An 18,354-nucleotide genomic window follows, 5' to 3' on the forward strand; every position below is an offset into this window, starting at 1 on the left:
GTTAGGTTACATTCAGAGTTTGTAAAAGTGGCTTGGGGAGTCTGTAAGTTGTAGTCACTAAAAGGAATCCTCCACCAAGTGCTGGTTATATCATTAGCCATGCTCGTTAGAGCATGCTTCCCTAATCATAGGCAAGATGAGGTGGTAATAAGACATTAACCTTTGTCCAGAGTTCTCCTTATGCAAGAACAATCTGCTACCCCACCTAGAGTTGGAGGGATCCAATCCCAAGGGAAGAATCACTTGACTAGTTCAGACAGCAGCTGACTGAATAGCCAAATGTCACGCTGGGTCAAGTATTATGAAGGCAATCTACAGAGTTACAGAATCTCAGAGGTGGTCTAAGCATTAGGCTGGAATGTAAGCATAAATTTAGCAGGATAGTAATAACCACCCTGATATGCAGAAAGAATTAAATGAGGGGGAATATTTTCCCCAGACAAGCAGGTAAAGCAACAAGGGAAAAAGCGGATAAGAGACATACATTCTTGATACTGGTTTTAGGAGAGCCTAATAAAAGCAAATAGGAGTTGAAAAAATGGGTCCTAGAACAAATGGGTTCTTGAACTGATCAAGCCTGAACTCTCCTTGGAAGCCAAGATGGTGAAACTGAGGCTGTCATACTTTGGTCACAACATGAGAAAGCATGACTCATAAACCAATAATGCTATGAAAGGTGGAAAGCAGTAGAAAGAGAGGAATCATAGAAGATCGCACACCAGATGGCTGGACTCAATCAAGAAGGTCACAGACCTGAATCTGCAAAACCTAAGCAGAGCAGTGGAGGACAGGGGGTCCTGGAGATGTTGTTGAAGGCAGTTAACAACAACAAGGAAAATAAAGATCCAAAGAAGAGCAAAATGGCTAACAAGCAGCAAAAAAGACATGCCAGAGAAAGCCTCAAAGGCATGTTTCAATTTCCACTGGCCTCTTGAGATTGTTCCTGGAATGGGATGGGGAATCTGTGGACCAAGGGCTATGCAAGGCTACCGGCAGAGTTTCATGAAGCACTTACAATGGGCCCAATCAGACTACACTGGTCAAGATCAGGAATCGATTCTTCCACATGAAGTTCATATTCGCTCCGAATCTGTCACAATTCGAGGCATGCACCAGAGTTCCGCAGCAAATGCCCTTAGCCCGGGACATTCAGAATCGGGTTAAAAGCCGTTCCTTTTGAAAAAACCCGGGTTCTGCTGAATATGAACTTGCCCCCAGTCATGATCGGGGCAAGTTCAGGGGAGGGATTTAGATCAGAGGGCGGGCAGAGGGCAGAGCATTCCCTCCCCTCATCAGAGAAGGAGGAGGAAAGAGCCGGAGGAAAAAGGGGAATCTGACAGGAGGCAGGGTGACAGGCAAAAAGGGGAAATCGGGGTGATGGGGGCTGCAGAGGGCAGTCAGAGGGCGGGCAGGGGGGGACTGGAAAAGGGATGGAGGAGGAGGAATATGAAGGAGCCATGGGAAGAAGGGGGCCATGGAGGGCATTCTATAGGAGAAGGAGGATGAAGGAGCCAGGGCAGCTCAGAGGGAGGGGAGGGTCGGAAGGAAGGAGGAGGAGGAGGGATGGGAAATTGGGCTGTGGGGCCAAGCCGGAGGAGGGATGGAGGGAAATCAGGTTGAGGAAGGAGCACCTCTCCCTTTTTATTTTTTATTTTTGACAATGTATGCGCATGATTTTTTGGGTGACATAGAATGTGTGTGTGCTTGCTTGTGCTACTTTCATTTCCTCTCGCTCCTGGAATTTAAGAGCCTTTATTATTATTATTATTATTTGTGTTATATGTGGATGCTACACCCAGAATGCCTGTGTTACATTTCCCTTTCATTTCCTCTTAATCCTGGAACTTAAGAGCCATTATTATTATTATTACAGTGGTGCCTCGGGTTACGAAATTAATTCGTTCCGTGGCACCGTTCGTAACCCGAAAAGCCTTCGTAAGCCGAATTGCCTTAGGCGCTAATGGGGAAAAGCCGCGATTCCGTGCGAAAAAGCCGAAAAAAGCACCAAAAGTTTTTTCGTAACCCGAAAAAACATTCGTAACCCGGAACAATGTTTTCCTATGGGATTTTTTCGTATCCCGAAAATTTCGTAACCTGGGTATTTCGTATCCCGAGGTACCACTGTATTAGTGTTATATGCGGATGCTACAGTCAGAATGCCTGTGCTGCATTTCCCTTTTATTTCCAATTGAATCATTTCCTATATTGCTATGTCCTCCCTCCAGTCCATCTCCCCTGATCCAGGCCTTCGAGGTAGAGAAGAACTTCTGGCCCTCATCCCCTTCCCCACGACCACTCCCTTCTCTTTTTGTGTCATGTCTTTTTAGATTGTAAGCCTTAGGGCAGGGAACCGTCCAATTAAAAAGATTGTATGTACAGCGCTGTGTAAATTTACAGCGCTTTATAAATAAAGGTTAATAATAATAATAATAATAATAATAATAATAATAATAATTGATTCCATGGGTCTACTTTAGTTGGAACTGACAGGTCACTCTCTCTCAGCCTCAGTGGAAGGCAATGGCAAACCTCTGAAGAGAATGTAAGCAGGAGGAAAAGGGTCAGTTCAGGTCAGGTCAGAGGCAGGGCATGAACGGAGCTCCCATCAGGCACCTTCCCCCCCCCCTTTTATTTTTTTAAATTATTTTTGACAAAAAATGCACATTTTTTTGCTTCAGGTAGTAGATATATATTAGATAGATAGATAGATAGATAGATAGATAGAATGTGGCTAGCTGCTTGTTCACTTTCCCTTTCATTTCCTTGCTTCCAGAAGAGGGAAAATGTTGCAAAGAGTACTTTGCAAAAAAACTTTTTTTCCTTTGCGAATGAATGCTACAATGCTTTTATTGTAAATTGTACAGTGGAACCTTATACGCGGGGGATCCGTTCCGGATCCCTCCGTGTATAAAAAAATCCGCCTACGCTCGAGCCCCATTGGAAACATCCTAGGAAATACCTATGATGGGGTTTTCCTGGCAAGATTGCTTCAGAAGGTATTTGCTTTTGCTCTTCTCTGAAGCTCTTCTCTGAAGCACGGCGGCGCGCGAGGCGCAACGGGTGCGCACACCCATTCAATTGAATGGGATGTGCTGCAGTTTCTGCCCCGCGCGCGCCAGCGGCTTTGTGCGCCTATGCTCAAAGCCGCCTATAAAAAGACCGTGTATGCGGAGGCGCCACTGTATGTTGTTGGATTGCAAAATCCACCATTGTAACCCGCCTTGATCTCTGGAAAGGCGGGCTAGAAATAAAGCTTTTATTTATTTATTTATTTTTATTATTATTATTATTATTATTATTATTGCAATGTTACAATGTTTCTCTTTCCAATTTGGCAAATTAGCAAATTGATACATGCTTTTGCTACTGTCTCTAAGGAATTCAGGAGTAGCCTAAAGAATGCATGGCATCGCTTCCTTTTCTGGCATTTACGAGGTGTGTAATTTATTATTATTATTATTATTATTATTATTATTATTATTATTTGTGTATGAGGCATTCTGGGGTGGCAAGGAGGGGGGATACAGGATGCAGAGATGGCATTAGCTTGCATTTTGGGGTTGAAAATGGGGCCAAGGGCAGATCATAACTTACACTGACCTAAATGCCCACAACACACACACACGAGGTTTTTAATTTGACAGAATCTGAGCATTCTGGCACCTGGCTCTTTAAAAAAAAGGAGGGGGAAGCACACTTCTGATGCCCCAATGAGTGCTGGAAATGTCACCTATGACGATCGTGGAACTAAATTTGATTGACAGCCAGGCACCTTCATGTTAAACCCGATTTCTCTAAGAGGGCATTCGGGTTAAAATGCCCCTCATTTGTAGTGGGCACTTGCTTACGGAGAGATTCGGGAGCCCCCCCCCCCCGAATGTGCCCAGTTCCTTCCAGGGCAAAAGTGCCAGTGAGAATGGGGCCTCTAATTTCATGGAGAGACAAGGTGCCCCAGAGGAAAAAAAAGTCTACATATTATATAATCAAACAGTACTGCAACCCCCCCCCCAATCACTTTGACTCTAACTACTTTTGCTTCAGCCTCCACCTAATGCCAACATGCATCTTCCCAAAAGAGTATCCCTGCAGCAATGTTCTGGTGGTGATGGAGTGTCTCCAAATTGTTTCCTACTCATGGCCATCCTAGGAAATACCTATGATGGGGTTTTCCTGGCAAGATTGCTTCAGAAGGTATTTGCTTTTGCTCTTCTCTGAAGCTGAGAGAGTGTGATTCACCCAAGGTCACCCAGTGGATTTCCATGGTGAGGATCTAAACCCTCATCTCTAGAGAATTGGAGGTTATCAAATGGAGAAAAAAAGCCGGGAGTAAAAGGCATACTCCCAGCATAATCTCGCAATCGCGCTGAAGATTTTCAGATGGTGTCACGCTCCTCCAGGACTTATCCTGTTAAGATCCAGGAATGCTCCAGCAACAAACCATACATGGAGAAGTCATGTGAAGAATTTGTTGCTGGAGCATTCCTGGATCTTCATGGGATAAGTCCTGGATGAGGTCTGGGTGTGTCTGAAAATCTTCAGCACAATCATGCAATTATGTTGGGGGTATGCCTTTTATCCCTGGCTTCCCCCCCCCCCCCATCTGATAATCTCTATTGTCCAACGTTTAGATCACTACATAACACAGCAATGTGGTCTTCAAAAGAATTAAACATCACCAAGCCTTCTCTAATAGGCATCAGCCTTCTCTTCAAATGCACTACCACTTTTAGAAAAGAAGATAGTAGTGGGCCTGAAACAGATATGACTCATCTCCCATCAACACAAGCCATCATAACCACATCTCTCCCTATGGTCAAAAATTGGTCAGCACAGTGAGTAACCAACAGCATAGGCTGAAGTGGCATTGCATTCATCATTACATTTCCCATAGTCAGGTTCCCAAGGACAGTCCACAAATACAGGCGTCTGTGTTGATCTACATCCACAAATCAAAACAAGCAGTTCTAGCAGTTCTCAACCTTAGTCAGAGCAGGTCTTTTGTAAAGCTAATGGATCTTAACTGTCCATTCAAGACCATACCACTGCACAAATTCACAACAATATATTGTCCACCCCTGAAAAAGTTACCATTCTTCTCCCCGCTTACTGTCAGGATTGCAGTTAAGCTGAGGGAAGAGAGTATGGGGAAGATGATGACATTATCAGCCCTCCTAATCTAAAAGTTATGGCACTATGACCCTGTGACCTCTGGCTCTTACTGATCCAGATTTTTCCTTTCCTTCAAATGTTATCTTAAATGTAACTTGCTGAAGGTTTAATGCAAGTCACCCTGTGTATGTTGTTTGCCTTCAAATCATTTCTGATTTACGGCAACCCTAAAGTGAACCTATCACGTTTTTGTTTTTTGTAAGATTTGGTCAGAGGAGGTTTGCCATTGTCTTCCCCTGAGGCTGAGAGCATGTGACTTGTGCAAGGTCACCCAGTGGATTTCATGGCTGAGCGGGAATCAAACTCTGGTCTCCAGAATTGCAGTTCTACACTCAAACCACTATGTCATGCTGGCAGCCTGAAATTAGATAGAAAATTGCAATATAAAAAAGAGTGACCTATCTTAGAGGCTGAGCTTGGGAAAAGTTAAGTTTGTCTAGACTACAGCTCCCAGAATCTAATAGCTAATGGGTGATTCTGGGAGCTGTAGTCCAAAGAGCTTTTCAAGGTCTATCTTCTCCCCCATACTGCTGTTTTCCATCTGATTTCAGGCTGAGGACCAATCTGCAGTCCAGTTTTTCTGGGCCGTACAGAGACTACCTGCAAAGTGTTCTGAACAATCAGAAGTACAACTACGAAAAACCCCTTGGAAAGAGGGGAGAAAATTCCTACTCGGCCCCGAAGCGACCAGCAACGCCCACACTACACCGAGGGCGGGAGGGTGGGGCACGCCTCTCAAGCTGCAGAGAGGGGGCATGGAGGATCGGGGCTCTCCTTAAGTTGGTTATAGCCCCGCCCCTATAAAACGTCATGGTGCGGAGCACCACCCCCAGAGGACCCAGGCCTCATTCCATTGGTCCATCAAATTGGGGTCCCTCCCTGCCATTGCTGTGCAGTGCTGGCGTTTTGGGACCCTCTTGATGTTCCACCATGGAATAATGAGACCAGACACACAGATTGGGTTGATAATGGGCCACTTTTATTGACCTAATTAAATATTTGTAAATCCTGGAAGACCACAAAGGGGGGGGGGGAGCAACCTGGTTGGGGATCAGCTGGGGCAGGTGTCATTATTTGACAACCTCCCCAGCCTTCCCTCGGGCGAAAACACCTGCCCCCTGTAGAGCAGTCCATTTGACTGGACTACTCCCCAGACTGGACCTCTGGTGGAAGGCAGACCCAGGTACCCTCACCCAAGCCGTGTAACTTTAGGAGTGGGGGCCAAAATCCCAGGTCTACCTCAAGGATCGAGTCTTTCCCCACCTCCGGGCCGTGGTAACCCTAGAAAGGTGGTTCCGGAGCTCTACCTACACCACAAGGGGGTGCCACGGTGTACGCCGAACTCTCACATTCCCCCTACTACCTGCCACAGAAAGGGACAGGTGTCCGCCTAGTCCCTTTCCCCCACCAGGCCAGCCAAGATGGCACCCAGCCCCTTTTGGAAGTCCTCCAGGAATAAAAGATTTCCTTCCTCCGAGAGGTGTATGCCGTCCGCCCTGTAGAGCTCTTTCCGGCAAAACAAGATTCCCCGGTGTGTAATAAGGTGGCCCAATCCCTCGTCCATGGCCTTGCGCATTGCCCGGTTTACTTTTCTCCGTGCCAGATCGATGGCGCGTGGATCCCCTTCACCCCTCCAGGACTGGCGAGGCAGTATTGCGGACCACACCAGTGTTACATTAGGCCAGGAAGCTTGAATGAATTTAAAGTCCTGCAAAGCCTGTATTGAGAGGGCCTTGCCTTTCATCAGACCAAGGTCATTCCCCCCCAAGTGGATGACAAGCACATCAGGCGGTGGCCCCGCACGCTCCTTGAACAGCAGAGGAAGCAGACCATTCCACTTCAGTCCCCTTTTACCAAGCCATTCCACTGTGGCCATTCTGCTCAAGCCCAGTTGGGCCCCCATTGGGCTGCTTCTGGCTTGGCGCGCCGCCCAATAAACCATGCTGTGTCCGCAGATCAGGATTCGCAGTCTTCCTGCTCTGCACCTGAAACCTATATAAGACTGGTTAGTGATTAAGAGGCCGCACATACCTTTTGTAAGCAGTGGACCTCCAGCGGCCAATTCGCTGGATTGAGATAGGGGCCATTCCCATTGCCGCTGCCGTAGACGCTGCCCCAATGCGAAAGGAGTGAGTACCAAAGCGAGCCTTAGGGAGTCCTAATCTATTTAAGGCCTCTGATGTTATTCTCCAAAACTAGTATTTGGTCAAGGGGGAATGGTCTATGTGGCAAAAAAGGGGCCCAGAATGTTCCCCCCTAAGCCTAATGTAATCGTGCAGTGCGGTGACTGGGCACAGTGACTTATCATTGCAGCGAGCCAATGTAACTATCACCCCTTTACCCCTCTGATCCGTTTTGGAACGTCGGATCCTGAGCTGCACCAAGTTGTCTGAAATAGCTAAGTCACCAAACTCCAGGGCCCTTCTGGTTGTGTCTCCTTTGGATGATGCAACTAGCTCACTTATCCGCAAGGCCCCAAAAAAGGCTGCCAGGGCTGCAGCGTGGAAAAGGACTACCTCAAATGGTGATGCGCATATATTCGGCCATAGGTCTCGCAAACCTTTTAGTACTTGGGGTGACAATGGCTCCCTTTGGTCCACCCGGTGGCCCTGCTCTCTACTCCAACCCTCCAGTGCTTTGCGCACCCTAAAGTCCCCAGTATTGTCTACATGTCCTTGAGCTCTGGATGCGAAAGCCAGCGCCGCTAACCTGCCCTTGATGGACTGTGGGGCCAGTCCCCTCCTTCTTAATGTAGCACAGTATTCCAGGATGTGATCTACTGGTATGGGCCAAACTGGTTGGAGCCCTCCCGCGGCCCTGAAAGACTCAAAGTCCTTGCCTGCATTCCGATATTTGGTCCTGGTGCTAGGGGCTATGGACAGGCTTATGGCCCGGATAATTTCACTCCTCCAAGATTCCATAGGTCTATTGGCATCGGTACTGGAGAGGGGTCTGCTTCCGGGGCTAGCTGCCTGAAGCGCTCCATCTGTTGTCGCGAAAGAGAATCGGGAATTCCATTGTCAATTCCCGGGACATGGCGAGCCGAGAAAAGGATGTTGTAGCGGAGGCAATGTAAAACAAAGGCTCTAACCAAGCGCATGACCCTTGGGGATTTGGATGATAGTGTATTAATCACCTGAACTGTGGACATATTGTCGCACCAGAAGTGGACTGCGGAGTTAGCTAACTCTTTAGCCCAAACTCGTGATGCCACTATAATTGGGAAGAACTCAAGAAATGTAAGGTCGGACAAAATGTCTGTATTGTGCCATTCACGCGGCCAAGTTTGGGCACACCAGTGGCCCTGGAAATAAATAATAATACTATTGCATATAAGGTTATAACATCCATAGGTCAAGCAAATTGATGTTTCAGGAAAAGTGGGCAGAAAAGCAAGCAACTGCAAAAAGATCAGCGTCTGTGCAAATCCAGAAAATAATGTAAAGCACAAGAATTACGGTAAATCAGTGCTTGGCTAGAACTGGTACAGTGAATGCTCTGAAACCATTTTTGTTGTGTGGAGACCAGAGAGCTGGTTGCTGGGAATATCATCACTGTGTGTCCAACAGCCCCACCATACCTGGTATAAGGCTGACATATCATAGAGGACAACAGCCACAAGGATGAAGATTAAGGCAGTTTTATCTGCCACAACTGCCAAAGTGACTGGAGTTTGCAGGATTCATTTTTTGGCTCAAAGCAATGAATACATCCCAGTGGTAGAAACTCTTTCACAGGTGTCAAGTGGCTATCCTGCACAACAATTAGCACAACAAGGATGGCATTTCAAGCAACTCACTTTGTGTGCCATTCTTACAGGAGCCCCTTTTATCCAGACTATCAAGGGGCTTCCCAATGGGCGGTGGTAGATTACATGTTTGTATGTTATCATAACAAACCCTCAAGCCTAATCTGCTATCTAGTCTGTTATTTGCTGTGGTTTAAAATTTCTCATTTTAAAATGTTTTGATTGAGGATTTTAACATCATTAATGTGTCTTACATTTTAATGTTTGTTTTGGTTTCTTCATCTTCTACTGTAAATGGCCTTGAGGATTTTTTCTAGGTATGATAAATGGTCTATGGATCAATTAAATGAAGTAATTCTGAGCCCGAATAGACAAGCTAAAATAAAGCTGCTTCGGGTCACTTTGGAGGTATGCTGTTTCAATGATGCATGTTTCCTAAGAGGCCAGAAGCTGTGCCAAAGCCACGCTTTGGTCCTATGGACTGGAGTGCAGCTTTGGCACAGCTTCTGGCCTCTTAAGATGTGTGTGTCATTTAATAGCATACGTCCAAAGTGACCTGAAGCAGCTTTATTTTGGCCTGTCTGTTCGGGTCCATAAACACCACAGCTGCACCTGAAGCTAAAGAAATGAGAAGCTGTGAAGTGCTGTGTCTTCAATTATCAGAATTTGTCTATTCACTGTAGCTATTCTCCAAGTGTCTAAACATCTACAGTATGCATGTGAACACACACACACACCACATCTCATTCAAAGAGTTGAATATAAGGCTGATTTTCTTCTTATATACCAACAGTTGTTCTAGTTCATTCAGTACTAGTTCCAAGGAATCTGCTTGAATTTTTTTATGGGAATCTTTTTTAAAATAATGTGCTCTAGTTTATGAAAGCTAATGCACTAATGTTTACGACAGAGCTTGGAACAATTACTATAAGGCATTGCTTGGTCAGTGGCCATGCTGGCTAAGGAATTGTGGGAATTGTAGCAAAAGGAAGAAAGAAAAAACGTTCCCAAGGTCTACTTAAAGATTATGCAGGACTCTCATTTTGGCTTCTCATCATCATCCCAGATAAACAAAACAAAAGTCAGCATCTACCAAAAAGTAGCACAATTACTATCTTTCCTCCATCTAGTTGAAAACACTGATTTCATATTACTGCATGTTAATTGTACGTTTCTGGTTAGTTAGGTAAAGATTATTTCAGGAGTCAAGCTTACACAGCATCACAATCAACATGTATTCAAACAAGCCAACCTAGGGTCATTCACACTACATTACAGATTAGATCGCAAACCAGCTTAGAAGCAAATAATTCACACTGGCGACGGTTTTTGCACACCCAAATCGAGGTGATACCAGGGAAAATCCCCCTTAATGCAAGTTTTCCGAAAGTGGGTTTTCTCCCATTTCTTCTTGGATAACCCTTTTTTTCACCGTGCTGAGGGGGATGTGAACTTTCCCCCGATCCTGCTCAGGTCATTTGGAGGGGGAGGGATAAAGGTCAGAGGGTGGGAATTTGGGCGGAACATGCCTTCCCTCTCACCCCAGTTGCTTGGCAAGCCCTCCCCTCCATTTTTTGCAAGTGGTGCCAGCAATTTCCCACTTTTGATCTGTCATTCGTATAATCCCTTTACTCCTGCAACAAGTGGTCATCACTAGACCTGTTGAAAATTTCAAAAAATATTATGATAGAATATGCAATTTTTGTGCTATTTTTTCCTCTTTCTCTTATTATAATAATAATAAATTAAAACCTATCTGTGGCCTGAATAAGTTTAGCCTATTTTAATTTTGGCCCCTACCTACAGCCAAGTTGTGCAGGTGATGACCTATGGTACAGCTTATTTGGGAGATTGCAAAGGTTCATGAGGAAGAGTAAGAGAAGACCTTTTCTTCTGAAAATGGGAGATGCAGACACTTGTATACAAATGTCCATAATTTGCACTATTGCCTCATTCCCCATCCCACTGTTTATTTGCCGCATGGCTGTCATTAATCACACTTTAAGCTCTTTAGGGCAGCAATCCAATCAATATCTGCCTAGCATTTGGAACCAGCAAGGCTAAAGAACAATGATGTGGCTCTTAGCAAAAAGCACCTCTTCATCATCTTCACAGACATGTCAAATGTCTTTGCCAGACTCAGCCTCCCAACCTGCTGCAGTAAAGCTGTCTCCTCGGGAAAGAAGGGAAACTGTAGGCAGACTGAGAGCTTCAAGGATTTCCCCCAAGGTCAAACATCTAAATCAGCAGCAGTTGCCAATTCACATATTTATTTATTGAATATGAGATCAAATCAGACACAGTGCTAGCAGAACTGGCTGGCTAAGGGACATTAGAACATACTGTATAGGGACCTTACAGGTGAAGGAATGTACATATGCGTGAAAGAACCTGAGAGACGCAGGACAAGAAAAGTTCTGAAGGCACCCTCATAGGAGAAATGTCACAGCAGCCAAAGAGGACACTATTGGGATTCTCCTGTCCTGCTGTTCTCCTGCTCTTTTGAGTTATCTGTCCCACACAGTTGCAGATGACATCCAACAATCTGTGGATTGCAACCTAGCTAGCAATCCTACTGATTCCTTCCTCACACCTTCCTTTCCTGCCCTGACTGGCCAATGTAACATTGTTCTAGGAATGTAAACAGCTTTTAGCACCATTGGGATTGCGCCGTATCCCTTGGGGCAATGCAAGGAATGGGTGGGTGGGGGGAATTAGATCCTGCAAGAGAACTGTCTTGTGGTTAACAGATTCGCATTCGAAGTTGTGACCTTCAGAAACCAGAGAATTGTACACACAGAGCCAGCCCTGTAAAGTGGACGTCAAGGACAAAACAAGCTGTGAATCCTGCTGCCTGTGCACCTGGATGACATGACACCCCAGTACACACAGACATAGTTTAAACAAGATTAGATTAAGATAAGACAGGCATGAGAAATATACATGGAAGCTAAAAACAGACATTAGACACAAAGGCATGCATGCTCATTCAAAGTAAGCCTGGAGTGAGGTTGCATGGTCAATGATTTTTGTGTACCTCACAGCACTGTGGTTCTGTGCAGCAGGTATACCACAGTGGTTATCCCCTGCATCATGACAGGTTTAATTTAGGGTTGGTCCAAGTCAGAAACGACTTGAAGGTACACAAGAACTACAACCACTGAAAAGACAATGATGCTGGGAAAGGTGGAAGGCAGTAGAAAGAGAGGAAGACCACATGCTAGATGGTTAGACTCATTCAGGGAGGCTCTGAATCTGCAGGAACTGCTGAGGACGGTCTTGGACAGGGGTAGGCAACCTTTTTGAGCCGGGGGCCAGGTTGCTGTCCCTCAGACAACTGGGGGGGCCGAAGCCAAAAAATAAATAATTAAATAATATAGGACATTTTCAAATGTAGGACACATTTTAAAAAATGGAGGACATGCAAAAAATTTGATTTTTTTTTTTAAAGTTAGTATAAATGAATGTTTGTTAGGCATCATCAAAATGGAAGACATTTGGGCCTCAGAACCTGGCTGATATCAATATCACCATCACCATCACCATCACCACCATCATCATCACTATCATTGTTAAAGCAGACCTTTTAGCATTAAAAGCACCGAAAATACACAGAAATGCACTTTGGAAAGTCACACTGTCTCACGTTCAGAGTGAGTGCATGTCTCAGAAACTGACTTATATCATCATCATCATCATCATCATCACCACCACCACCACCACCACCACCACCATCACCACTATCATTGTTAAAACAAAGCAGACCTGTAGAAATGGAATGGAAATCCTCCTCCTCCTCTTCTTCTTCATCTTTCTCCTCCTCCTGCTCCTTCCTTCCTCCCTCCTCCTCCTTCTTCCTCCTCCCCCTCCCTCCTCCTCTTCCTCCCTCCTCCTCCTTCCTCCTCCTCCCTCCTTCCTTCTCCTCCCTCCTTCCTTCCTCCCTCCTCCTCCTGCTCCTCTTCCTGCTCCTCTTCCTCCACTCCTTTTCTTCCCTGCCCGCAGCTGTCTGGCAGCCGTGGGAAGGGAGGGAAGGAGGAGGAGGACCCCTGCCCGCTTCCTGCCCTGCCCGGAGGGGAACAGGCAGGGCCAAGGAGCCTCACTGAAGCGGGGCTCCTTGGCCCTGCCTGTCAGCCGGCGGAGGGAGCCAGGCAGGGCCAAGGAGCCTCACTCCAGCGGGGCTCCTTGGCCCTGCCCACCCCGCCCGCCCGTGGGACCAGGCAGGGCCGCTCATGCGCGAGGCCTTTGACCTCTCGCGCGAGGGCGAGAGGCCAAAGGCCCCACGCGAGAGACCCAGTCCTGCCACCGACTGCCACTGGCGCAGGGCCTTTGGCAATCAGCGGCAGGACCAGGCCCGGGCTGGTCCCAAGGCCTCGCCGGGCCGGATGTGGCCCATGGGTTGTCGACCCCTGGTCTTGGAGGTGTCTCATTCACAGGGTTGCCATGAGTCAAGATCAACTCAAGGGCAGCTAACAACAAATAAGAGAGCTGGGACTACGACTGGAGATCAGGGTTCGATTCCCCACTCAAGTATCAAAACTCAGTGAGTGGCCTTGGGCAAGTCACACTCTCTCAGCCTCAGTGTCCATAGCAATGGCAAACTCCCTCTGAAGAAACTTGCCAAGAAAACTCTATGATAGGTTCGCCTTGGGGTCCAGGGTGATCAGATGTCCTTACTGCAAAGGAGGGCAAGGCACAACAAAATGAAGGACCTTCAAGAAAAGTACAGGCCATTCCCAAACAAAAGCTAAAAACACTCATAGTAATGTAAATTCATGCTTCTTAGTCATGCTCACGATGGAGGACATTTGGAAATTCCTCCTGGACAGAAGGCTGAAATGTAGGACATGGTCTGCAAAAGGAGAGTGTCTGGTTGCCCCACTAAGTAAAAAATGACTTGCAGACACACAACAAAACAACAACTACTAATTCCTTGAGTGTTTCTGCACAGCCTGGCTGCCCTGGGGGGCCCTGGCCACAGAGTACTTTTTTCCTCCAGAGGACCGCCATGTGCCCAAGGCCCAAAGCCAAAGGGCGGCAGGAAGGTGTGACAGAACTCCACTTGAGGAGCCTGCCTTTCGGGAGATGCGGGTTCAAACCCCTTCTTGCATGGCCATGGAAACCTATTGTGTGCCCTTGGGCCAGGGTGACCAGACTTGGCCCTCCCTTTCCAGGACCTGTCCTACATTTCATCCTTCTCTCCAGGAGGAATTCCAAAAGGTCCTCCATCTAAACTGAGAACAACATCTTGACAAAATGTAGGGTTGTGACAATAACTTGATCATATACATCGAATAACAGCTCAGCAATGCAAACCCACTGGGTGACCTTGGGCAAGTAACACTTTTTTAGCCTCAATTCCAAAATGTCCTCCATGTTGAACAGGACTAAGGAGCGTGACTTTATAGGTGTGTTTTTAACTTTGATTTGGTAATGTCCTCCATTTTGCAGCGCTTTTTCCTGCTTTGCAGTGAGGACACCCATATGGTCACCCTGTCCTCACATGGAGGGCAAGTCCTGGAAAAGTCCTCCTTTTCCAGGATATGTCCTCCATTTCAACCTACAAGTCAGAGATGTAATTCCAAAGCATCCTTCATTTTGAGCAAGACATTGAGATTATCAGACCTGCAGGAGGGGGAAAAAACAGGAGTAAAAAGCATAGAAACATGCAATTTACATTTCTATGGGTGTATTTCAAGTTTTTTCTTTAGTCACCTCCTATGCTTTTCTTGAATGCCCTCCATTGTGCAGTGCCTGGTCCTCCCTGGCAGTGAGAGAAGGACAGTAGTCAACCTGTCCTTGCAGGGTGTCCTCACAGGCTGACCAGATATCCTCCTTTTCCAAGATCTGTCCTCCATTTCAACCTACAAAAGCAAGGAGGTAATTCCAAAGCGTCCTCCATTTTGAGCAGGACATAGGAGAGATTATAAGATGGGGGGGATGAGCCGGGAGTAAAAGGCATAGAAGTCTGTATTTTACATTTCTATGGGTGTATGTCATGTTTTTCTTTAGTGACAGTCCCCCATGTTTTCTGGCATGTCCTCCATTCTGTGGTGCCTTGTCCTCCTGGACGGTGAGGAGGGCATCTGGTCACCTTGTCCTCACATGGAGTGACCCTGCCCTCACACGAAGGGCATCTGGTCACCATGTCCTCACATGGAGGACAAGTCCTGTCCCTCCATTGCAAACTAAAAGTCAGGGAGGTAATTCCAAAGCGCCCTCCATTTTGAGCAGGACTAAGCAGCGTGCAATTTACATTTCCAAGAGTGTTTTTAAAGCTTTTCTTTAGTCTCAGCCCTCCATGTTTTAGGGCATGCCCTCCATTCTGCGGTGCCTTGTCCTTCTGGGCAGTGAAGAAGGACACTCACAGGGAGGACAAGTCCTCCTGTCCTCCAATTCCAAGCTACAAGTCAGAGGGAGGTGATTCCAAAGCGCCCTCCATTTTGGGCAGGACTAAGGAGCATGCGGTTTAACATTTCTATGTCAAAGTTTTTTCCTCCCTTTAGCCACGTCCTCCTTTGCTGTGAAGAGGAGGAGGAGGAGGAGGAGGAGGAGAACGTTTAGCCTCCTTGCCCCTACTCCCCCCTTCCTCCAAGCTCTGTTTACAACCTGTTCCCTCCAGTCGGTGCCACACAAAAACACAAACACACAACCCCAAAATCCCGCCCGCAGAGCAGCCTCCCGACCCGCTCTTACACTCTCAAGCTCTCCCCTTCGCCTTCTGCTTCTGCTTCTCCTTCTCTTCCCGCCTGTTGTTCGGGGCCTGCGGCAGAAGAGACCCCCAGGCAGACACCCTCCTCTCCTCTCCAGGAAGGTCCTAGTGCTCCCAGGAGGCAGCCATGCGCCTCGTTGGCAGAGGCCTTGGCCTTGCCTCCCTCCCTCCCTGCTTCCTCCTCCCTTTCCTTGGCGCCCTTGGTTTAACATCCCTCCTAATAACACCACCAATGCCTTTGAGTTTGTGGCTGGGAGCCTTCAGGCCCTTTCAGACTTATAGGCAGAAACTGTCATGGGTTTTCCCCCCCAAAGGTTTTCCTCAGAGACTTGTTGGAAGAGAGCCTCCCACAAGAGGCCATGATCCAGCCCAGCCCCCATTCTGCCATGCAGGAACTCACCATCAAAGCAGAGGGTTGTTGTTTTTTCCCTGCTGCCAGACCCAGGAAAACCCATAGGACTGAATATGGAGAGAGAGAGAGATCTTGTAGCACTTTTTTGAGAGTCACTGTGAACGAAATAAATTGGCAGCATGAGCTTTCGTATCTCTAAATAATAATAATAATAATAATAATAATAGATTTTTGTGGGTTTTTCGGGCTCTGTGGCCAAGTGCTAGAAGAGTTTCTTCCTTATGTTTCATCAGCATCTGTGGAGAAACTCTTCTAGAACATGGCCACAGAGCCCAAAAAACCCACAAAAATCTATGGATGCCGGCCATGAAAGCCTTCGACTTCACAATAACAATAACAACAATAATAATAATACCAAAAGCATCTGAGGAAGTAGACTGAAGTCTAGGAAAACTCATGTTGCCAATTTCAGTGAATCTCAAAGGTGCTACAAGACCTCTGTACATACTGCTTCTACAGACTAACATGGCTATATTTTTTGTGTTTTTTGGGAGGGCTATGTGGCCTAGTTCTAGAAGAGTTTATTCCTGATGTTTTGCCAGCATCTGTGGCTGGCATCTTCAGAGAATGGTGGTATGGAAGAGAGTGGGGTGTGTATACAAACACACACACACACACACACATTGTGTGACCCTGGGTTGGGAGAAGTGATTTCCATGTTAATCTGTGTATTGTTCTGTTGTTGAATGGCAAGGCCTCAGGGTGGGAGGATATGCAAAGACGGCTATATTTTTGCATTCCACCAAAGGAGTGAAGACATTCACCCAAATGGGTAGAATTCAAAGGTATAGCCATGTTAAGTCTGTAGAATCAGTACATACAGAGATCTTGTAGCACCTTTGTGACTCACTGAAAGAAAGAAATTGGTAGCATTAACTTTTGTAGTCTTCAGTCTATCTCCTCAGATGCATTTTAGATGCAACCACTCAAAGGAAAGGTATTTTTTTACCATACATCAAAGGAGTCACAAGACATTTATGGGGGGGGGGGGGGGGGGGGGGGGGGGATAAACCACTGGTTAAACCCCTGATTTTCACCTGTGTGATAAAGTTCACAGACAGAAGTGGGAAACTAGTGAGAAAACACAACCTCCAGACAATCTACAAACCGACCAAGAAAATCCAGCAAATGCTGCATTCAGCGAAGGACAGGAGACCCTCTCACAGCTGCAGGAGTTTACTGCATACCGTGCAGCTGTGGACAAGTCTACATAGGGACCACCAAATGCAGTGTTCAAACACAAATCAAGGAACATGAGAGTCACTGCAGACTGGGTTAGCCAAAAATATCAGCAGTAGCAGAACACGTTATAAACCATCATGGGCATAAAATGCTGTTTGAAAACACTGATATTCTGGACCATGCCAACAACTATCAGCTCAGAGAATGCACAGGGAAGCCATTGAAATCTATAAACATCTGGACAATTTCAACAGGAAAGAAGAAACCCTTAAAGTTAACCAAGTTTGGCTACAAGTCCTGAAAAACATCAAAATTGAGACCCAGCAAATGCAAATGAAAACCACCCAGGGTGAGGAGGGTTTCCCAGCAGAAAATGGATCATTAATTAAATAGACACCCTGAGGCCTTGCCATTCAACAACAGGACAATACACAGATTAACATGGAAATTGCTTTCTCTCAACCAACAGTATATATACCCCACTCTCTTCCATGCCAGCATTCACTGAAGATGCCAGCCACAGCTGCTGGCAAAACGTCAGGAATAAACTCTTGTAGAACATGGCCTCATAGCTCCAAAAACCCACAAAAATCTATGGATACTCTAGTCTACCACACTCCAAGGCAGCGTATTCCACTGTCTTAGAATCATAGATGTGGAGAGAGATCACCTTTGAGTCTAACTGAAAGAAAGAAGTTGGCAGCCGCAGGGCCCGAACAGACATGCCAAAATAAAGCTGCTTTGGGTCTCTTTGGAGGTATGCTCTTTAAATGATACAAGCATCCTAAGAGGTTGGAAGCCACGCGAAAGCCACATTCCAGTCCAGACCTAAAGACCAGATATGCTAAGTAGCTTCCATAGGTAAGCTTAGAGGATGAAAGACAGAAGTAGGGCTTCTCATGATGTCTTGGACAGAAAGAAAAGATCCCAGGAGCAAAATGAGTTAAAAAGTGGTAGCAAAGGGTAAAGTATGATTAGAGAGTCAAAAATTCAAATATCTTTTTGTATATAGCCTATATGTTGTTTGTTTGTTTATTATTAGAAGGTAATGTTAAGTAATGTAATTCGCTTTGTTTGCGTGTTAGCGGGTTGGTTTTTTAATTGTTTTTTGTCGTTGTTGTTGTTTTTTGTTTT

The 18,354-nt window shown here is 46.2% G+C and overlaps 1 protein-coding gene across 4 annotated transcripts in view; it reads right to left on the reverse strand.

The window, feature by feature from the left end:
• Positions 1-15,799, reverse strand: part of SLC29A1 (solute carrier family 29 member 1 (Augustine blood group)) — a 110,264-nt gene extending 94,465 nt beyond the window's left edge. For all 4 annotated transcript variants that reach the window (XM_042475245.1, XM_042475236.1, XM_042475218.1 and 1 more), the window contains exon 1: positions 15,611-15,799. The gene's annotated coding sequence lies outside the window, so the exon portion shown is untranslated. The remainder of the gene's footprint in view (positions 1-15,610) is intronic.
• Positions 15,800-18,354: the final 2,555 nt, after the last annotated feature.

This window comes from Sceloporus undulatus, chromosome 1 (genome assembly GCF_019175285.1).
Source record: "Sceloporus undulatus isolate JIND9_A2432 ecotype Alabama chromosome 1, SceUnd_v1.1, whole genome shotgun sequence".
In the NCBI taxonomy this organism is placed as follows: domain Eukaryota; kingdom Metazoa; phylum Chordata; class Lepidosauria; order Squamata; family Phrynosomatidae; genus Sceloporus; species Sceloporus undulatus.